Source organism: Protopterus annectens, chromosome 1.part2 (genome assembly GCF_019279795.1).
Source record: "Protopterus annectens isolate FY-2018-M chromosome 1.part2, PAN1.0, whole genome shotgun sequence".
Taxonomy (NCBI): Eukaryota; Metazoa; Chordata; order Ceratodontiformes; family Protopteridae; genus Protopterus; species Protopterus annectens.
This window is the reverse complement of record NC_056727.1, coordinates 319,602,307-319,626,508: the sequence shown is the minus strand read 5'-3', so window position 1 is coordinate 319,626,508 and position 24,202 is coordinate 319,602,307.

The window sequence follows — 24,202 nt, the reverse complement described above, 5'->3', positions numbered from 1 at the left end:
CACCTTAGCCCAAAGGTTCCTGGAAATTATAAACTCAAATGCTATGGAACAACTAGTCACCACTCCCACAAGAGGGGACAACATACTAGACCTGATCATTACCAACATGGGGACTCTATGCTCCACACCAGAAGTATATCCCTCATTGGTAACATCAGACCATAAATTAATTTCATTGGATGTCCACATCCCAACCCCACCCCCAGCCCAGAAAACCACAGTGAAAAACTTCTCAAAAGCGAACTTCTCACTTCTCAAAACCGAAGTGGAATCCTTCAAGGCCCCAAGGCCAGTGGAAACTACGGCCCAAACTGCAGAATCCTATATAAACGCATTCTACGGACATCTCCAGGAATGCATGGATCATGCTATCCTAAACAAAACCAAGACCCAATCATCCAAAGGCAGGCTTGCAGTCTGGTGGACCCCTGCCATAAATAAACTGTACAACAGAAGGAGGAAGCTACTACATGATAGAGCAAAATCCCTAAAAGGGAAGGCATCTCTGATCAGTACTAGCAAAAAATTACGATCCCTCATAAAATCCTCCAAGGCCAGCTTCGAGAGAAAAATTGCACAGGACACCAAAGACAATCATAAGGCTTTTTTCAGTTATGTTAGAAACCTGGGATGCAACTCCCAGACTTGTTCTGAGTTGATTCTAAACGACAAAAAAATACACTGAACCCACAGACATCGCCAATATCCTGGCAGACAGGTTCAGTGCAAACTTCTCCACCCCCTCCTCCCCAAAAGAGCAAGTATCTATCCCAGCAGAGGGCTGCCTCCCAAACATCTCTGATGCTCAGGTGAAGGCTGCCCTCTCCAAAGCAAAAAACACTGCTTCCATGGGACCAGATGGCGTCCCAGGTTGCGTCCTACATGAACTCCAAGAGGAACTAATCCCTCAAATAAAACAGCTATATAATCTCAGCCTCACTACAGGATATGTGCCCACAGAATGGCGTACAGCAACAGTGGTCCCACTCCACAAAGGTGGAGCCTCTACGGACCCTGGAAACTATCGCCCCATAAGCCTGACTAGCTTAGTCTGCAAGGCTATGGAGAGGATCATCATGGAGCTCATAAACAAAGACATTGGGGACCTACAGACACTAGATCCTACCCAGTTTGGCTTTGTCAAGGGCAGATCCTGCCTTTTGAACCTGGTTGACTTCTTCAAAACAGTCACCAAAGCCATAGATGAAGGGAAGGTAGTCCACACAGCCTATCTGGACCTTGCAAATGCATTTGACACAATACCCCACTCGGGCATCATAGATAAGCTATCCAGCTTAAATATAAACCCCTATGTCACAAGATGGGTCACAAACTGGCTCAAAGACAGAACACACAGAGTGAGAGTTGCTGGAGCCATGTCAGACTCGAAACCGGTCACAAGTGGCATCCCACAGGGTTCTGTCCTGGGACCACTCTTGTTCGGTATATACTTTTCCGAGGTACAGGCAACGTGGGAGGACTATGGCTCACCAAGTTCGCAGACAACTGCAAACTGGGCGCCATAATCAACTCTCCAGCTGACACAAACATCCTTCAAAAAGGTCTCACAGAGACAGATAACTGGTGCCAGTGCCATGGTTTAAAGCTAAATGCCAAAAATGTATAGTCATACCCTTTGGCAAAAACAATGTGCCCACAAATTACCACATAGGCGGAAACCCATTAAGTACAGAGAAAGTTATTAGGGACCTGGGGACCCAAGTTGATAGCAATCTCTCCTTTGAAAACCACATTGCCAAAGTGGTTAGAAAGACCTTCTACATAGCCCACCTCATCACGAAGGGTTTCACATCTAGATCAAGAGAGGTAATCGTGCCCCTTTATTCATCCCTCATCAGGCCCATCATAGAATACAATGCCCCTTTTGGGATGTACCTTACCCGACACCTGCAGCAATTATAAAGACCCCAAAAGTATCTCACCCAGAGGATCAAGGGTCTCAAACAGATGCCATATGCTGCTCTGTTAAAAAAACTCCAGCTCTACTCGGTTGCATACCGCCTACTTCGAGGCGATCTATGCCTGACATACAGAGCTATGTCAAATCCAGAATTAATGGACATGCTCCACCTCAGTAAATCTAAATCCCTTAGAGCCACACGCTCGAGGGACTTGAACCTCAGCACAGAAATAAATAGAACTTGCTGGAGGGACAGGTTCATAACCCAGAGGCTCCCTTCGCTCTGGAATAGAATTCCAGTTCATGTGAGGCAGAGCACCTCACTGAATCTCTTCAAGAAGAATCTCGATAGGTGGATGGGGGATCGTAGGTTTATCCCAGGGATTACTCCCGTGTCACTATTAGACAGAGGCACAGTAAACTAAACCTTAAAAAGGGCACAGTATACTCAAATCAAGGGGTGGTGTAAGCCATACAGAATCGGGCTAGGCTTATAATTCCCTCAGGGCAGATAGCCTAGTATGAACCTATGAACCTATGAACCTACAGAGATAAACAATTTACAGTTGGTTACATTCATTTAACATTTTGCAGCAAAAAATAATCAATTTAGTCTAAGATTCCCATTTAGTCTACAATATGAGAAGGTTGTGAATAAATGGTAGAACAAGGTCCAAGTACATCTAGAAATCTGCTAGCCATAAGTAAAGAATAAAGCCAAAAGAGAAAAGCTGCTAGTCATATCTAAAGAAGATAAAGCCTAGAGAGGGATAAGACATATACATAATAGGAAGAGTAGAGGAGGGATTAAGAGTAGGATAGTATACCAGCATGACACCATGTATATGTACAAAATATTTAGAGATGAGTAATCTCCTTTGATTACAAAGTGTATTTGCTTTATACTTGAGAGATTTGGTAGGCTGTACATAGCAGGCAAGGTAGAAAGGGTAGAAGTTAAGAACTTTGAAAGTGAGGGTTAGGAGAGGTTATGGCAGGGACAAGTTTTGGAGTTGATCAGATGCTGTTTAAGTTCCTTTTTAAAGTGAGATGAGTGTATAATGGCACGTAGGTCTAAGGGTAGTTTGCTCTAGGACTGGGCAACTGAGCATTTGTATAGTAATTTACCTACATTTTTCTTTAGTGAATGGACTGCTAGTAGTTGCTGGTTAGAGGTGCGCAGGGGCTGAGATGGGGAGTAGGTGGATACAAGGGTAGAGAGAGCTGGACAAGAAGATGGTTTATATAGTATAGAGTGCATAACTTGGAATTGGGATGTTAGCAGTAGTTGTGGGAATTCAAGCCATTGGAGGGAGTTAAGGGCAAGGCAGTGATGTGAGGTGTAGTGAGAGTTGGTAATGAATCTAGCAATTTGATGGTATGTTTATTGGAGTTTAGTCAAGGTAGTTTGCTGGATAAAGATTAGTACTGGAGCAGCATAGAGAAGTGAGGGTAGCAGGAATGCCTGAGCTAGGGTGAGTCTGGCATTTGGAGTTAGAAACTTTTTATTACAATACAGCAATCCTAGTTTCTGGTTTGTTTGTTTTTTATACATTGGAGAAATTGTAAATTGAACTTGAGATCATCATCTATTATGACACCTAAGAGTTTAGTCTGTGATTCAGGCCGAATGATTGTGTTGTTGGAGGAAGTGATAGTAAAGGTAAATTTATGGTGGGATAGAGAGTGGGGGAGAAAAAGCAAGAGCTTAGACTTTTTGGGGTTGAGGATGAGATGATTATCTGATAACCATTTTTCAGTGGTAAGAAAGGTGTGTTGAGTGAGGCAATGAAGTTCTGAGATGTTGTTAGAGATGGAGATAAGTGCTGAGTCATCTACATATTGGATGAGGGAAGAGTTTGTGCAAGCTGTGTAGAGCTCATTTGTGAAAACATTAAAAAGTATGGGACCCAAGATGGAGCCCTGAGAGACTCCAGTAGCGAATGAAATATAGGGAAAGTAGGAAGATAGCCATTTGACAGATTGTTGTCTACAAGAGAGGTAGCTGGAGAACCAGGTAAGGGAGGTAGCAGATAGATTAAGGTTTGTAAGCTTAGTTAGGAGGATGGAGTGAGATACTGTGTCAAAGGCTTTGGAGAGGTCAAGGAAGAGACAGGATGTGAGTAAATTGTTGTCATGAACCTCTACTTTGGTGTATGTGAAAGATAGAAGAGAAGTAGATGTACTATGGTTGGGGCGGAAACCATGTTGTGTGGGAGTGAGAAGGTTTTGCTGGAGGAGGTATGTTAGGAGTTATAAGTGGATACATTTTTCTAGTATCTTAGAGAGGGGTGATAGGATGGCAATAGGATGATAATTAGATGGGTCAGTAGAATTACGACCTTTGTGGAGAGGGATAGTGTAGAAAGATTTTCATATTGATGGAACTGTAGCTTCCTGGATGGATCTATTGATGAGAATTGACACAGGATAGGCTATAGAGTCAGCAGTAAGTTTGAGGAAAGATGGGGGGAGATTATCAGAGGAGGATGAGCAGGGTTTAAGTTTCAAAAGAAGTGATTTAATGTTGGAGGAGGAGACATGTTGAAAGGAGAAGAGATTTTTATTTAGATGGTCTGATGGGGCTAGTGGAGTAGTTGTGTTTGGGTTGGTGTGAGTGAGGTTCTGCACTGTTTCGATAAAGTGCTTGTTAAGGAGAGTAGCAGTTTCTTGTGGTGATTTGTTTGGGTAAGGAAAGGGATTTGAAGGGCAACCAGGAGAGAGGCTATTGTTGAGGGTAGCCCAGAACTTACGGGGGTTGGATTTGTTGTCTAGTTGTCCAGAGCTATAGTGGGACTATTTGTCCTTATTAGTTAGTTTCTTGACTAGATTCCTCGGTTCTCTATATTTCTGAAATAGAGAAGGTTCCTTTGTTTTATGCCAGGCTTTCCAGGTGCTGTCTCTTTTAGGCATTTGGGATCTAGTATCTTTAGAGAGCCAGGGAGCATCATTTGATTTGATTCTAATTTTTCTGGAGGGAGCAAGGGAGTTAAGGGTGTGTAGGAAAATGGCGATGAATTTGGTGACTGCATCATCGAGTGGGAGAAGTCTAAGGATGGAGCAGTCAAAGCTGGATAGTATGGAGTTGAATAGGGAGATATTAAAGTTAGATAGTTTATGACAGTCACTGTAGTGGTGTGTCTTGTGTGAGTGGGTAGAGTGCCTAAGGATGTAAGTGAGGAGATGATCACTTAGCGAGTCAGGTAAGATTGTGGGGTTTTGGTAGAGGAAGGGGGAGTTAGTTAGAATACAGTCAATCGTTGAGCTGGAGGATAAACCTCTAGAGAAGTGGGTGGGGGATGTTATCAATTGGTGGAAGCCATGGAGGTTGATGCTCAGTTGGGGTGAGTCAGCAGTAAGTTTGGACCAGTCAATATTGACATAACCTAGAATCAGGGTTTTGTACTGTATATTAAGAGTAAACCAGGATAGGATGTTTTCCAGGATGGGTATATTGTTTCCTGGGGGGATGTAGATGGCAGCAATAGCTAATTTTTTGTGTGGGTTAAGATGGCAGTTCAGGATGATAAGTTCAGCTGGGTGGAAGTCAGGGATAGGGATGGTGACAGGTGAGGGATTTAGGCCATCTTTGTAGAGGATGGCTACTCCACCTCCCTTCTTTGGGCTTCTATCAAGGCGATATATGTTATAGCTGGGAGGGAGTATTTCTTTATTAGTGATATGAGGTTTCAGCCAAGTTTCAGATAGAGAAATAATGCATGGGGTAGTTTGGGCTATCCAGGAGTGAAGTTCTGTAATTTTGTTGGTTAGGCTAAAATGCACTAAACCAATTTGCCTCCTTGCACAAAAGCTGTGATAGAACTACAAATCTCCCCCTGGATATCTCTTTTGGATAAATGACCCTATCAAAAATATGATACTTATGGTCAACTCCACAGTGCAAAGTGGTAAAGCACACACCATGACACAAATGTCCAGAGTTGACTTTGCATTCCTTGTGCTAGAGAAGATTACAAAAGGAGGATGGGAGGTTTGCCTGTCCTGGAGTGGGGGCATATTCTGATTACTTCAAAAGAGGTGCTCTACTAAGCAAGGAAGTGCAATATATATTAAATAATCAGATGAATGTACTTGACCTTGGAGAGAATAATCTGTATAGCACATGCTCAGAAGTACAGACGAGACAGATGGGGTACTATGGGCTTTGTAGAAATATCACCATGTACATCAGTTGCCACTATTGCAGATATGTATTTACCAAAAATCCCCCTGACCTCTGACTCTTGGACGATGCAGCTACAGGTATGAGGGAGTTATGTAGTTTGCCGGTCTGAAGACAGTTAGGTTCCACCTTTAAATGCAGATAAACCCCTTTTGGGAGAGATGACTCCAGACCCTCAGACTGCTAGGATGAGGGTGTATCTCATTCCTGGAACAAGACAGAAATCGCAGTGTGGGGTGGGGTAAAGATCTCCTTCATGGCTGTGTGGAAAATGGCCTTCTCTGGACAGTTATTCCCTCTAGCAACAGATGGCTATTACTTTCCAGAGAATGAATGGATTCTAGACTGATACAGGGATATAAGAGCAATACTAGGCAAATGCTCACAAAGACAATAAGGGGCACGGGCATATATACCTTTAATCAGAGCCACTTAATGTTTTTTCCACCCTGTACAAGTGCTTAATATTGCTTACCTACCAAATAATTCAGGGCTGCACATGATAAACTTGGTGTAAATCAACATCTACCCATTCAGTCATTGTGACTGGCCTTAAAAGCAGACAGAGTAGTACTTTGCTTAGCATGTGGTGAGAAATTAATCTATAAGATGGGAAATGTTGAGTTAGGAACCTATCACTCCGGGGAGTCTTGTTTATTTGTTGATGTTAATTTAGATCCCTAGTATGGTCTCATTGGAGACACTGGTTTTTCAACAATATAGGAGGTCAAATAGGATTGGGTCTTTCATGGCTTGAAAAGTGAAATACCGGTTATCCTGGAGCCAACAACAGACTACTGAGTACAATGAGAGTCATGATAATCTTTTGGGATAGCTGAAGGATTTAAGGCTTTTAAATTTTTGGTTTAAAAATCAATGAGGCCTTTCCATTTGAATGATATACCAGAATCTGCACATACCAAACAGGTACTATATTTAATGAAGAGTCTGACAAGAGAAAAGTACACTGGTAAGATGATGTCTTTGGATCTTGACGATATTCCCGTGGAAATTTACTAGGACAGAGGGAAGGATTTCCTGACTATGGTGGAAACATGAAGACTGAATGGCAGAGAGTTACCTACAAAAGTACCAAGATCTGTTAGACTGCATCTGTTTGGAGTAGTAACACTTATAATGTATGAGATGGAACAGCTTTTTTACCAAATGCTACTATGCTACATTTTTTGTGCATTTAGCTTGAGACAATTCTTTTATTAGTTTAATATCAGTGGAAGTGTGGATAGCAGTGGCCAACTTGGAGTCATCAAAAAACTTGTTCAACCACACTTCAATGATATTGGCTTGGATTAAAATGGAATTAATGCCAAACAGGGGTGGGCCTAGAACCTATCCCTGCAGTACCCCACAGTTTATGTTCAGATACAGAATACCAGCAGTTTTCACTACTTGGGATCTGATGGATAACCAGTTTTAATCCGGTTCACAACATAGGGGTTCACATTAAATATGTGTAACTTTTTGACAGAAACATGGGAGATAGTGACAAAAGCCTTGGCCAGGTCAAGATAAGCAGAGTGCACAGAGTGACCACTTTGAATGAAGTTTACTAAGTTTAAGAGACAGAACATACCAACACAAAACCAGACTGAATGTGGTCTCGATCAGTTGCCTATGTCTTACTAAATGAATTCTGCAAAGGTGATCGCTGGGAGGCAGGGACTTAAGAAGCACATAAAAATAAATATATTGTTGACTGGGTTAGTCCCATAAGGCTAGTGGCCTCTTTTTATGGGACCTGAGGTGGTATTTATACTACTAGAGGAAAATTTGGTAAGAGCATCATGGATCTCCCCCTACTGTTTTCGATAGGTGCATGTAATCCTTTACATCCACCTGAGCTACCAGTACCTCAAGCAGAAGCGACCTTGGTTTAATGTCTTATCCAAAAAGCAATACACTCAGGAATGCAGCACCACTTATTCTATGCTGCAGTGTCAGCAATGCATCTACCTGGTGTGGGAACAGAACCCACAGCCTTCTGCATCAAATGTAAGTGTGCTACCTACTGTAACACTAAAACTGCAAAACATGTAAAAATGTTGTGACAAATACAAATATGAAGAATGGCTTATCATACAAATCAATAGTTGCTTAGAGAGATAGAGCTGCCACGTAAGTGCCTCCTTATTATCTCCCTAATGTATGCAGCCCATATCCTAAGTGGAATCACATTCCTTCTGAAACATAAACTTGGTCAGGCCTAGAAGTTCTAGATTTGCTGTTGGCTGCTATCATTGAACCATTCCTTGTTCATCTCTAATGGACCTTTACTGGCTTGCATTCAACCAACACCTCAGTGTTGTCTTATCATATATCAAAAACTTCTACATTCCCCTATCTCTCCCTTCTTACATGGGACAATTATATGAATATATTCCTTTTGTTATTTCAGAGCCTCTGTAGGTCAGCTACTTAATTTATAGGGGTCCATAAATAGGTATGGTGACTCCGAAATCCTTACTATTCTTTGCAAACATTGAAAGAAACTTCCTCACAGCTTTAGGAGTATTCCTCGAGAAAAAAAGTCTAAATTTCACCTAACTAGGAATTAAAGTATACTTCAGATAATATTTCCTTAGGTAGACAGCAAATCCTGGTGCTGTGATAGAAAAGAGAGAGGCAACTGGGAACATGTTTTCTGAAAGTGTCAAAACCTTGCAGATTTTAAAAATTCCCTTCAGAATTCTTTATTAGAAATGTTGAGGAGTAAATGGCTGTAACTAGGAAATGATTCTTTTGAGCTGGGACACAGGATCTGAATCATCTCGACACAGTTAGGCCATACTAAGTTTAATGCTATTGGCTGTGAAAAAGAAATATTAGAGAACAGAAATCAAAATCTATCTGTAACTCAAGTGGTGAATATTGTAAAAAAATAGGGGTGGAATCGTTCGGAAAAGGGAACAAGTGAATTACATAGAAATAAATGGAAATTGTGGGAACAGTACATGCAGAATAATATTCAAAAGGAGGCATGAGGTTTACAGGAAGGCAGGAATTGTTCAATTTGCGTAATATTGGAATGAATAATAATTGTTATAATGAAAGAAAATGTTTACGTAATGCATAATGTATTAATATGAAAAATGGTACTGTGGTTTGGTTTCTTTTCTATTTATATGTGCAGGCTTATGTTTTAAGTTATAATTTAATAAAGGTGCTTGAAAACAGAAAAAAATCAGAATTTGGACATGCAGTTGTGATATAACTTAAAGTGCTTAAATATCCATAAATAAATTCCCTCATAAAAAAATGATTTTAAGTCTTAATTCTTTTAAGTCTTACAACACTATTGTTTACTCGATTCATCATAACAAACATTCACATACATTCATTGACTGTGTTGAGTTGCAACCTATTATACTAATATATAAAAAAATATCAGTTTACATTCAAACTTTATTTCAGATATAATTTTGTTACAGTTGCCATCTACAGTTCACTTACTATTAACATACAGTTATATGATTAACTGCATTATTTGTGTATTTTTCTACCATCTTAAATAAAACTGTAAAATTTACAGTACTCCTGTGCATTGTTGTCTTAAGCTGTTGTTTTTAAATTATGTACTGTATTCTGTTAAGAAGAATAAAATAAGAAAACCACCTAGTCAAAAAATGCAAAATAAAACTGATAAATAGCAAACAAAGATCAGGATTTATCATGCACAATGCTTCACAAAATAATGCAAGTGGAGGGAAAACATGGAAGAAGGGATTCACAGATACAAAGTAGTGCTGCCTTGTTCAGGTAACAATAATATGGGGTACAACATATGCAAATGACAGCATAATGACATGGTAATGAGGTTCCTGATACAAATGAAGCACAGTGATCATGCATCTGACAGCGTTAAATATGGCAGAGCGATTCAGAGACCTATAAAACATGCTGTGCCTGAATAACACGTTAGTTGGCACACTCAGACCAGTGTCACAATGGCATTATTGCATTTCATACCTTTTGTGCCTTACCTACCTGCACCTGACTGACCAGTAGCTGGTGGATCACTTCTACTTGAATAAGAAGACAATATGAGAGCTTGATGTGGCATAGTGTGCTGCCTGCAAGTGGAACCAAGGGGGCTGAGTGGATTGCTCTTCCCAGTGGACAATACGTATGTGTAGCTTTACCCTAGCCTTGCTAAAGAGATCTTTGAGAGACTGTCAGGAGTCCTGCTCGGTATATAGCAGTTGTCAGCCTTTCATATCTCATGCCTGTTCCATGACATTATGCAGCAGCATACTGAGGAGCATATGTGGTTCAAAAGCACTGTAGAGAAGGAAAACACCATTATTTAGGCATCTTACAGCATAATCCATTTCCTTGAGGCTTTTGGAGTTATAGATTGCAAACATGCTGTCATTAAGGTACCATCTTGACTACAGAATTTGAGACAAATCAACAGGAAGGGCTTCCACTCCAGCAGCCAGGTGAATTACATTGCTCATGACATCAGCTATAATGTTTCTGTGTGCCACCCAGGCAGTTCCCATGACTTACACATATGAAATATATCTAACATATTTCAATGGTTCATCTTGGAGGACTTCCCAAAGGGAAATAGGCAGGTACAGAGGCCAGTTTATACAGTTAACATGCAAGCTGGTAGTAAGTGCTATATGTAATGCTATCACTTTAATTGACTGCAATTGATGTCAGCCATGCTATGGAGACATAGATGATGTCTCTATCCACAACCCCCAAACCATGGCAGAGATACCTTAAAATACTGAGTATGCATGATCGTGGAATGAACACATTTTGGCCAACTGAAGAGATGCGTCTACTGTCTTGATGCATCTGGTGGGCACTGCTTCATGAATTACATACTTAATTTGCTGTGTTTAGCATATTGCATAACATGGCAGTGTGGAAACAGCTACAATAATGGCAAACCATCCAAGCAGGGCTCACCATATGTAGAGTAGCAGCAGCCAGGGAGCTGGGTGGACAGTTTGGGGATGAATAGGCAACAAGAGTACCACTTGCAAGACAGAGACAGTTGTAATATATTGCAACAGTAGCAAAGAAGCTGCTGCTGCTCCACAGCTCTGAGACATGATACAGGCAATGCAGAATAAAATGATGTATGCAGTTTTACACCCAGGCTATGTGAATCAGTTAATGGGCAAAACACACTGCGTAGCTCACATGCTGCAGCTTTGAGCTGGTAGCACTTCACTGTAGTGTAACCTATTGTATATCCATGCAGGTTAGAAGGTGGGTAGGGCACAGTCATTATTACTGCACAGGCAGGAGAAACACAGTGCCAAGTAACAACCACACTATCATATAGGCCAATGTCATGGAGGGTAGATGTGGTGGGCACACATTCTGTTTGAAGGTTGTGGGGAGTCAGGGACCACATTTCCCAGTGGCAGTATGGACCTTCTGAGTCATGAAATTTAACAATATGCACTGTGATAGCTGCTGGACTTTGGGTTCAGCAAGGTCTATGGTAAAGATACTTCTACTTGAATAAGAAGACAATATGAGAGCTTGCCATATGCCATGCTGTCAGTTTTATGATCACTGTGCTTCATTTGTATCAGGAACCTCATTTCCATGTCATTATGCTGTCATTTCCATATGCTGTACCATGTTGGGAGTTAATAAATCTTAGCATCCACTACCCAGATGACAGCCACAAGTGGGAATGGTGCAACATCTGCCTCCAGGAGGATATCAAAGCTGTTGAACTACTTGAGAGAGAGATTGCATGGCCTAGTAAGGTGTCACAGGTCTAAAGTCTGATAAGCATCAATAGTCACAATTATGGCACTGGCCACACCCAGGAGTGGTGGGATCTGTAGCCAGAGCCAACAGTGATGCTGTTTCAGGAATAGTCTGTGTCATCTGAGTATGCTTGCGACTGGACCCTTCTACTGCCATGGACACATTGCTTGTAGATGCTCAGTGTGGTTACCATCTGTCTTATGGAAGCACCAGTGAAAACAATGTTATCCACAAGTGATTGGAGCTGGGGTGTATGCTCCACTCCCCATACTCCTTGTCACTGGGCAGGAACTGCATGTCATCCTGCATGCCATTCAGATCTTGCACACTATTATAAAGACCATGTAATACAATCACCATCTCCATAGTGCTACCTGCAGCAGCTGTCTGCCTAGATTGCTAACCTGCCACACACACACACACACACACACACACACACACACACACACACACACACACACACACACACACACACACACACACACACACACACACACACACACACACACACACACACACACACACACACACATATCAGAGGCAGTACAACTGATGCATGCAATGGGGGCTGCATTCTCCTGCATAGACTGTGGGGGGGGGGGTCAGTTTCAGGACATCTGCCAACCACTGTTAAATCTGGGAGTCTGGCATATCCCTACACAGGAGCTCTACACATGAGGATATTTGGGAGTCTTTCCTTGTTAGTGTTACCAACAGTTTTACTGTGTCATCTGACTGTGTCGGGCATGCTGCCATCATCATCATCAGCCACAGGTGACCTACTGACATCAGCTATGTGGTATCTTTTTGTACTAGACTCTACACCAGTAGAACCTGAGAAGGCATAAAACAAGATACCATAGGCAGCACTCATACACATTTCTCAACTCCCCTCCCCTGTTGCAAAATTGCTGGTAGATGTCAAAATGTATGAATAGCTTATGAGCATATGCATACCTTGTTGTTCAGGGTGTTCCAGTTGTAGATTAGAAGTACCTGGAGGATAGGTATGCAAAAGTATGTTAGTGAATAAGGCCTGGCATATATAAACTGCACTGGGCAGTAAGATGCAGATATCTAATATATATTACTAACCTTGTGCACCCTTACAGACACTTGTGAGTCATTATTTACTACATCCAAATTACTGCCTGATAAACAAGTTCCCCTTCCCAGACAGAGGCATCAGAAATTCCACCACCTCTATCTATGAACTGCTTATGTGTTGGTGGGCCACCTCCTGTGGTGGACATGTCCTTGACTTAATTATGTGACTTGTTATTGGCACATACAATCATATCTGCTACCTGTTGTCACACCTATTGCAAATACCTATGATGGCTTCCCATACCAACTAATGTCCTGCATCATTTCTGCCACATCCGTTCCTGATAAACCATGTTTGTGTTACCTGTACCAAGGATTTTCATGCCAGGTATGCACAGTGCTTTCATTAACTCTTCATTCTCCCAAATGGTGAAATTTTCCAGCTGTTGTCCTATAGCATCATTTGTGCAGCTCTGGGTTACAGATGTCAATCAGAGAGTGTGTGTATGACTTCTGCTGATGTCTGTATAAATATGTGCATACTGCTCTCCTCCACCCATTTTCTGGCTTGTTAACTGTCTCCTGTAGTGCTGTGGCCATCCCTCCATTCCCATGCACACTACAGCCAAGGACATGTTGTCACATTACCCCTTTGTGCATCAGAGTACTATGTACTGATCCCTATAGTGGTCAGCAAATGGTGCCCCCTCCCCTTAAAAGGCACTGCCAAGTCTCACCCTAAATACAGGAGCCATCATGTCCTGTATGGCGCATCCTTCCTTATGTCTGCATAGCCCACAGTGTGCCCCCAGCTGGAAATGACCATGTCTTGCTATTGTGCTGTGTTCTCACATCCCCATATACTACCTCGGTATGTTCCTGCTGTAGCCATCCACCAGGATTGCTCAGTACGGTGCAGGGATACATTACTAGGTGCCTTGTCTCTATTCAGTATGCCAATCTCTAAGTCCAAAGTGATAGTCAGTTAAGTTTTGAAGTCCTGATTCTACAAGTGTTCTTGCAGAAAAAATATCACTGATTCTTCAGATTATGCTAATAATGGCCTTACAACACAACAATTACTCTAATGAGGACATTCACTGCACGTCTCTGAATTGTTGCCTTCTCTACACTGACAGGTGCTACCATGTGCATCCTAGGTCTAGGGATACTTGCACCGGGTCTATATTATAAAATCGAAATCCAATTTGAATGAACACCTTTTAGTCGAACTGTCTTGAGCGAAATCACGTTTGAGCGAACATCAGAAATCCAGAAACAGCCCTCCTTGAACTCTGTTTGTTGGCCAGCTGGAAACGATCTGTGACGTGTGCCATCACTGAGGAAGTAGGAAAGCCAGCTGGCACTTGTCATTGCAATCTTAGTGCACGGCAATGCACTGTCTATGTTATGCTAAAACCACAAGGCAATGCACCGTCTAAATTAAGTTAAAAACACAAATGCACCTAATATCCATAAAAACACAAGTGTTAAGTCACGTACAGGTGAACCATGTATATAGGTTAGTTATTACTGTGTACGATAGCGACTGACAGCTACGTAAACAATGTAAAGAACTACAGAACGTAATAAGTTAACCTGATTAACCACATCTGACAGTGATTAGCAACAATTAATTGGCATGTACACTGCTGTATATTATGTGCAGACTAGGAGCCTGAACCTGTGGAGAGTGTTCGGTCTGCTGCTATAGGAAGCAATGGCTGTAGCAGGCAATAACAGCCTAGAATTGATAGGTCACTTGGCTGAACCACCCACTAATGGCCCCGGAGTGGTAGGTAACCTGTATGGGAAAGTACAGGCACAGAAACGTAGAGACATGCTAAACGTAGACAGCTATCTGTACAACCTGGAGAAGGCAGTAAAGGACAGGAGGTACTGGTGTTGCCGCCTGAAAATGTCTGCAACCTGTAGAGGTAGGGTGATAACACGATGTGTGAATAATGAGGAGCAACTCATGAAATCAGCCACTCATAACCATGCTTCTGACCCTGTGAAGTAGACAGATATATGGCTTGCAGTTCACTGAAGGACAGAGCAACTACATCAAGGGCTACCCCTGCACTAGTAGTGGATGATGTGATAGGCAAAACACCAGTGGAGAGTACCACCTCACTACCTAGCAGAGGATCAATGCTGCAGCAGATTAATAGAGCTAGGCGTGCACACATCCGTAAGACAGTATGGGAGAACACTCTCAATCAGGTGTGCGTGAGTAGTTGTGACTTAAAATATGGCCAGTTCATACAGACATGCAAAGTTGGGTTGCACACCAACCTACATGTCATTGTTTTTCCAGTAAAGAGAACCTGATAGATCTATGTGAATCCCCTATGTGGTTTATGGATGGTGTACACCTAACAAAAGGGAGGCTGTGTAGGCAACTGTACACTATTCATGGACTGCTGCATTATGGTGATAATAGGAAGTCCCTACCCTTAGTCTATTGCTTGATGAGCAAAAAGTCATTCAAGGCATATAACTTCCTCTGGGAATGTACGTTCCAGGTATGTTTGACCTGCACTGCCAAGTTAAGTACCTATTGTATGATTTCGAATTTGCTGCTGTCAAAAGCATGACTGCCAATTTCACAGATGTCACTTGTAAAGGATGCCTCTTTCATTTCTCCTAGAATGTTTGGCATAAGGTGCAAGCCTTACAGTTGCCTACATTATATGGCAGCGATTCACAATTCCAGCTGTCCATAAAGATGTTGGTAGCCTTAGCATTCTTACCAGAGACTGACATTCTGCCTGCATATTCTGAACTGGTTAAGAGTTTCCTTTCAGAGGGTAAGGAGTTACTGCAGTACTTCTCAGACACCTATCTACTTGGCCGTCCATGCAAGCAGTACTCATGTATGAATGCCACTGCAACATTTCCACCCACATTTCCTATCAGCTTCTGGAACATCTCCTGCTTGAATGACCTATGCTTACCGAGAACTCAAAACTACGTTGAGGGCTGGCATAGGAGGATATATAGTCTGCTTGGTAGGAGGATGTCTGACATACCTACTGTTGGGTCCATTTTGGTGAGGGAGCAAAACCATGTCAACAAACTATGCCTAGAGCTTTCGACAGGCTATCCAGCATCTCCAAAGAAGAGGAAGACTATCGTCAGGCAACACCATTTGGAAAATATATTACAGAATAAGGGACAGTGTGACACCCAGTCACTACTGAAAGCAATTGCTCTTGCTTTGAAGGTGTGATACAGTCATGCTAAGTGTGTAGGAACTGTATTGTATGCTGCACATGTTGTATTTATTTGACATGCAACTCGTAATGGTGTTATTTATTGCCTTGCGTTTCCCATTTGCCTAATGTATGTGGCTGTGCAATGCAGTCTTTGTCCAGTATGTTTGTCTCATCAGCGGTCGCTGCAGGTTAATTTACATATGTGTGTTTGCACAGGGTGTTGATTTCTTTGCTTTGGGATCAAAGGTGTGATTAAAGTGTACAGAAATGTTATAACTGTGGTGTCATTCTATTATTACTTGCAACACAATGTTTACGCTTTACTTGCTGTGCACATTTTGATTTATTACATTACCATGTGCTGACATCCGCAGTATACTTATGTTTTACTTGCCGCAGTTTGATGTCTGGTTTGCTTTCTGACATTAGTGTGGGCTGATATCTGCAGTATATTCATGTTTTACTTGCCGCAGTTTGATGTCTGGTTTGCTTTCTGACATTAGCGTGGGCTGATATCTGCAGTATATTCATGTTTTACTTGCCGCAGTTTGATGTCTGGTTTGCTTTCTGACATTAGTGTGGGCTGATATCTGCAGTATATTCATGTTTTACTTGCCACAGTTTGATGTCTGGTTTGCTTTCTGACATTAGTGTGTGCTGATATCTGCAGTATATTCATGTTTTACTTGCCGCAGTTTGATGTCTGGTTTGCTTTCTGACATTAGTGTGTGCTGATATCTGCAGTATATTCATGTTTTACTTGCCGCAGTTTGATGTCTGGTTTGCTTTCTGACATTAGTGTGTGCTGATATCTGCAGTATATTCATGTTTTACTTGCCGCAGTTTGATGTCTGGTTTGCTTTCTGACATTAGTGTGGGCTGATATCTGCAGTATATTCATGTTTTACTTGCCGCAGTTTGATGTCTGGTTTGCTTTCTGACATTAGTGTGGGCTGATATCTGCAGTATATTCATGTTTTACTTGCCGCAGTTTGATGTCTGGTTTGCTTTCTGACATTAGTGTGGGCTGATATCTGCAGTATATTCATGTTTTACTTGCTGTGCTTTCAGACTGTGATGCACAGCTTACGCAGCTTACCGGGTGTTGGCTGACTAAAACAGTTCATGTAGGGTTGCTTCAACATTTCTGACGTTCGCTCAAAAGTGATTTTGCTCAAGGTGTTTGTTCAAATTGGATTTCAATCTTATAATATAGACCCACTTGCACCTACTAAACTCATGCACAAGCCTCTTATACATAGTACCATAGTAGTGTGCAACTGACATTTGGCAGCATCTCTTTATAGTGTTATGATGTACATCACATGACATCTAAACATCTTGCTCCCCACATGAACCTGTGTGACTGGAAATGGCTTCTTCATATTCTAGGAACAACAGTGCTTCTACCTGGTATCTGCAGAAGAACAATGTTTTCCTGTTTTAGTCCCCAAGGGGTTTTTAGGACCACCTGCTGAGCTAGAATGATGGGTCACTGTACTAGGCAGATGCCTGGTAGTGGTGATCAGTGCAGGCATTGATATAGTGACCTATGACAGTGCCATCTTGATCTGTTTTGAGAGAGGAATGCAGAGGTTAATGGAAGATAGAATCGGTGATTTGCTGTAGGGTTTATTATTAGCTTTTTTTCTTAGTCTGTTAACAAGAGCACCAGTGTACTGAGTTCTTCCTATTGTGTTTTACTTTGACCAAACAGTAGTTTGACAACATGTAGAATGTCAGTGGAATCAAGAGCACCTGTCGCAGGTGTGGAGGGTTTATACCATGTGCACTACTGCACCATGCAGCAGCCAGTTTATGGGTAACACATCTGTGTACTAATGCATTCTCTCTCTCTTTTTTTTCACTTCCTTCTGCAGTGGTGCTTTTATGGCTGCAAACGTGGAGTTGCAGAAGCTACCTTGGACTGTGCTAGTAGAAGCCAGTAACACTTGCTTGGAAAGGGTTATAGGTCCACCTGGCAGCATGGGGAGAGAACTTTTCCTGCTGACCATGACCATGAGGGCCACTTACCAGGAAGAGGAGGTTAAGGATCCTCTTCTGATAGTGACTTGGATGGGTCACCTGGGGACTCATGGTGGCAGTTGCAGATGCTGGTGTTTTCTGAGGTGCAGTAGCAATTGATCTCCTGACTCCAAACTATGGAATATCTCATAGCATGGCTGCATGAGTCGAATGAGTGTAAGCCCTCACCATCTAACCACTAGAAGTGCAATCTGTATATAACATCAGCCATGACAATGACTGATTTCTGTGTGTGCTAGCCTCTGGTCTAGTCTGGTATCTACCATGTGCCCAGTCCTATTCCCCATTGAAGAGCTCCCCAGCCTTATATAAGATTCCTCATACCTTGTTTTTTGTCTAATTCAACTTAACATTGTGTGTGTGTATGTGTGTGTGTGTGTGTGTGTGTGTGTGTGTGTGTGTGTGTGTGTCTGAATTTTATATTTTTTGTTTGCCTCTGCTCCTTCTACCTTCCCTTCTTTGTCACTTTCACAATTACTCCTTACTATCTTACCTACCTACTTCTTCCTTCTTACATTACACAAAGGTGTCCTTCCTACAAATATGTCACCCCCCCCCCCATTATGGTTGTTGTCATGTGCTTCCTCTCCTTACTATTTCCTTATTTTTATAACTTTCCTATCTCACACTTTTTTCCCAATGTATATGACAAATTTATTTGGCACTTGGCACTTTGCTGTGCTGGTCCTCTTTGCATTGTCTGCTACTAAGCACATGGCAAAATGTGGTAGTCTGTTAAAAACGTAAGAGTGCATAGCCTCTGGTATGCTTTTCTGCCTTTTTGCAATATTTGATAATCTGATCATGCACAATTTGATAGCACAACCTTTCACTACACCTGCTTAAGAGAGCTGCGTCTCCCCATAATGTGAGTTCACTACTTTATCTTTTCCTGGACTAGCAGTGCTATGAAAGCCCTGTTACCTGTCTCAGCAGCTACTGGTTGTATTGCTCTGCAGGCCGCTTACTACTTAGTGCTATGCAGGTGTGCAGTGTTTGTGTATGAATCTCAGTCAATGTAGAACAAAATACAGTAAAAGTAAACTAATAAATCACAGCAATCAGTAAATATGTGCACTTATAACTTATTGCCATTGGTTCTAAATACTACATAAGGTACATTCCAAGGCATCCAAGTTAAAGTATCACAACAAAAATTGAAGTCAGGGCTTCAAAGGAACTATAGTCTTAACTGCTCAGCATTAATAAAGTCCTCCATTAGTGAGTCAGTCAGGCAGTCAATAATGGTTATTCAGTTAAAAGCTGAACACGTGCATGCAGCAATATTACCAGTCTGTAGACAGTAAGATTCACATTTTATACTAATTCTTATTAGCTTCCTGACTGATTAACCTGTAACAGTGAGAGAGGTCTGTGGCAGAATTAAAGCTAGTGTCTATAGTGTTTGTTGTGTTTTTGACGGGGGTGAATATGCATATTTGTAATGACCGGAGAGTATAAATAGAACTTGCTTTGCATTTACTGCCATGTGGTTTCCTTTTGACAGCTCTAGTAACATAATTGTCTATATTATCTGGCATTCCCAGTGCTCTCTCTGCATCAGCCATGGTAGGTATTTGCCTAGGTTGCCTAACTACTAAACTTGACCTTGTTCACGAACGGTATATAGTAATTCTTTAGTTTTATTATACTCCATACATTTATTACATCTTCTAAGAAGGTAGCAATAATTAGTATTTCAGATCCTTGAAATGCAGGATGTGCACCCACTGGTTCCCATTTACTAGCTAGGACAAATGATCCACTCCCTTCAGAATTAGAGGTGATTGTGATTGAGGAATGATCCACTCCCTTCAGAATTAGAGGTGATCATGGAAGAATGACCCAATCCCTTCTAAAGCAGAGGGCATCATGGAGGTGGAATCATACCTCTCAGCCTCTTAGCACAAGAAATCTGGACAAAGCTTGACATAATGGGGGTGGGGGGTGGCAAAGCCCCAGAAATAGGGACACATAAATATTGCTTTTATAAACTTAGAAAGTTGCTAGAATAACATTTCTGTTAGCATGCATTTTCTTAATGATATGAAGTCTAAAACTCAAATACATGTCATTATTTAGTGACTTTAATCCTTAGATTATCCCAGTAATTTGTCAAAAAAACACATTTTTTATGAGAAACAGACCAAAAATATGAAGCAAAAATCTGGACAGTCTGTGAAAATCTCTACAGTTTAGAGGTATGGGTGGAATGATCCATGCCATTCTGAAGTAGAGGTGACAATGTAGGGGGAATGATCCAATCCCTTCTGAAGCAGAAGTGATAATGTAGCAGGAACAAATCAATCCTCTCTGAAGTAGAGTTGATCTGTGCCAGAGAAGAACCAAGGCAGATTTGGTTCAAACATGGAAGTGAATGCGAGATGAATGTGACACATTTAAATTAATTATAGTATGGGAGATGCGCCAAGTGTCATTGAAGGAACCAGCAACAGTAAATTAATTTAGACAATATAAATACAAGGGCAGTAATACACAAAATAAATGCAGGTCCAAATGAGAAGTATCAGCGTATAAGAAGTAAATACAAGAAAGGCAAAAAGGGAATATAAACTAGTCTTATCTGGTAGATGAAGGAACACAAGCAGTAACATATAGCAGTTAAGATGGCTGGGGAAAATGTGCATACATAAGCAGAGTTGCTAGACAAAATAGTGGTATGTTTTTGAAGCACTGCACACATAGTTGGTTAGACGTAATTCTGAAGCCCTTTTCCCTGAAATATACAGGGCAGAGGCAAGACAGAAGAGACAAATTAAAATCGAGCGGGTTCTGCTGTAGAAGCCTCATTAAGAGACCATTAATGTGTTCCCCTGAATCAAAGAGGTGAGACATACAGGACATTATACAGTATTTTTATATGAAAAATAAGTCAATAAAATCGAAGAGAGCAGCTTTTTTCTGATAAAGGCTCATACCTGAATATTATAACACCATATGAAGGCTAATGTCATAAAGTAGTTCTGAGATTATTTCTCTTTATGGGCTACCTTCAAGAATGACTCATAGGGTTAATTGTACTGACAGAATTCAGCATGCATTTCCTAAAGAAAGAGCATGTGTGTGTGTGTGTGTGTGTGTGTGTGTGTGTGTGTGTGTGTGTGTGTGTGTGTGTGTGTGTGTGTGTGTGTGTGTTTGTGTGTGTCTGTGTCTCTTTGCACGCGCAAGTGTTTATGTGTGTGTGTGTGTGTGTGTGTGTGTGTGTGTGTGTGTGTGTGTGTGTGTGTGTTGGATGGTTGCAGAGTTAGACTAATATTTAACCAAGGTTTGCTGCTTAACAAAACAGGTATGGAAATGAATAGATTGTGGGGCCATAGAGTCCTTATGTGTTACTAAGTTATCCAACTGTTTTGCTGAAGACTTTTGAGTCAAAGCAATGACTTTACCAATAGGTTTCTTGCATTTGGAAAAGTTGTGCCATGTGGAAGCAGTCTTTCTAAAGAGAGCTGAAGATTATTACCTTCTTTAGTTTTCTGTTAGGTACCAATGCTGACAGCATAGTTCTTTGTCCAATCAAACATCAAACTTGCGTTAAAATTCTGTGTTCGTGTAAGAAATGATTTACAAAACAGTATGCAAGGGAGCCATGATTGCATTGTTTGTTCCATTTACAAACCAAAAGACCATCCATACAGGATTGTTACAAATGCAGCTAAACATTTCAATAGGGACCATTTTAATTTAATTCTACATTGGCACCATTTAAAGGGATTTCAAGTGAATGTGCTGTTGCCAATTCCTCATCAGCATTGCTCTGGCCACTGCATAGGCCATTCGGCATTGCAGTAATATGATCCTAAATCTGCATTAAGCAACCCTAATGCACAAACATGATTCCAGATCTGCATCACACTGCCACAATGCACTAGTGAGATCCCAGATCAACATTACACTACTATAATATGATCCTAGATCTGAATCACACAATTATAGCATGACCCCAGATTTGCATCATACTACCATGATGCACTAGTCTGATCCCAGATCTGCATCATACTGCCATAATGCACAATCATGATTTCAGATCTGCATCATACTACCATAATGCACTTGTCTGATCCCAGATCTGCATCATGTTGCCATAATTCACTAGCCTAATCCCAGATCTGCATCACAATGCCATAACAAACTAGTCTAATCCCAGATCTGCATCACACTGCCATAATGCACTAGCCTAATCCCAGATCTGCATCACACTGCCATGACACACTAGCCTAATCCCAGATCTGCTTCAAACTACTATAATGCACTAGCATGATTCCCAGATCTGCATCATCCTCCTAAAATGCACTAGACTGATCCTGGATCTGCATTAAAATATTATAATTCACTAGAATCATCCCAGATCTACATTACACTTCAATAATGCACTAGCCTGATCCCAGATCTGCATCACATTACCATACTGCACGAACCTGATCCCAGATTTGCATCACACTACCATACTGCCCTAGCCTGACCCCAGATCTGCTTCACACACTGCCATAACACAATAGCTTAATCCCAGATCTGCATCACACTGCCATAACACACTAGCCTAATCCCAGATCTGCTTCAAACTACTATACTGTACCAGCTTGATCCCAGATCTGCATCACACTATCATACTGCACTTAGCCTGATTCCAAATCTGCATCACAGTACCATACTGCACTAACCTGATCCCAGATCTGCATCACACTACCATACTGCACTAGCCTGATCCGAGATCTGCATCACACTATCATTTTACCGTAGCCTGATCCCAGATCTGCATCACACACTGCCATAACACAATAGCTTAATCCCAGATCTGCATCATACTGCCATAACACACTAGCCTTATCCCAGATCTGCTTCAGACTATTATACTACACTAGCCTGATCCCAGATCTGCATCACGCTATCATACTGCACTAGCATTATCATAAATTTGCATCACAGTGGTGAGCCAGATTGTTTTTATGTTAAAATAATATCACACCAGAAAGAGACAAATCTAACTGCTGCACTTGAATCTGCAGGACCATTCTTTGATCTGGTAATCATGATTCTAGTTTTGAAAACTAAGTTTATGTGCAACAAAATATCAAACAATGCAGCACTGAACTGATTTAACTGTCCATTCCGTGCAACAGAGATGTTCTTGTGCCTGATTCCGTATGCACATTTTGAACACTGTTAGGTGAAGTAAGAAGTTGACTGGCATGTTAAGACTATACATTAGCTCAGAAAAATAAGTGACAGATTATTTTTTGCCCTCTGTCTGCTTATAAAAGCGATAAAAAATGAAATGTCGGTACTCAGCAATAGTGCTTGCATGATATCCTACCAGTGTCTGAGAGGCAATGAGCAAAAGAGAGAGTGACAGAGAATCAGAAACAAAGACAGAGAAAGGTTACATTGATTTGCACAAGATTGCCTAAATTGTTGGCCTGAATTCGTATTGTTGAATGAAACGGTGTGCTTCAGAAACTAAGACATTACCAAGTAACAAACTTATGTCTAGTTTCCATATGATTGTTCACTGCATTTTAAAATCTTGATCCTAATAATTATATTTCCATATTAGAAAATACAAATGTAGTACTCTCAGCCTGTCTCTGAAGACAGATGTTAGACTAGAACTAAATGAACCATTATTCAGAATAATCAATTTAAGTTTCCAAAGTGCCCCCATTTACAGCACCATTCCATTTTTATATTCAGCACATGGCTTGCACCCCTTCAGTAAGATGACATTTGCTGATGACAACTCTTGGTATGTGAGTAAAATCTAATTGACGAACGCTGTTCTAGTCACTAAATCTAGGTCAGGAGCCACCATGCAGCTAAAAGAATGCAAAAATTGGGATCAGCCACCCCCATGGTGTTTAAGTGTCAGCTTTATTAATGAGATGTCAGCAAAAGTAAAGGAAGCCTAAATACATTCTGACATGTGTAACATCTTACATATTTATTAAGCTTGTAATGTCAGCTATTTCAACTTCTAGCTTGCTGAGCACTATAAAATATATT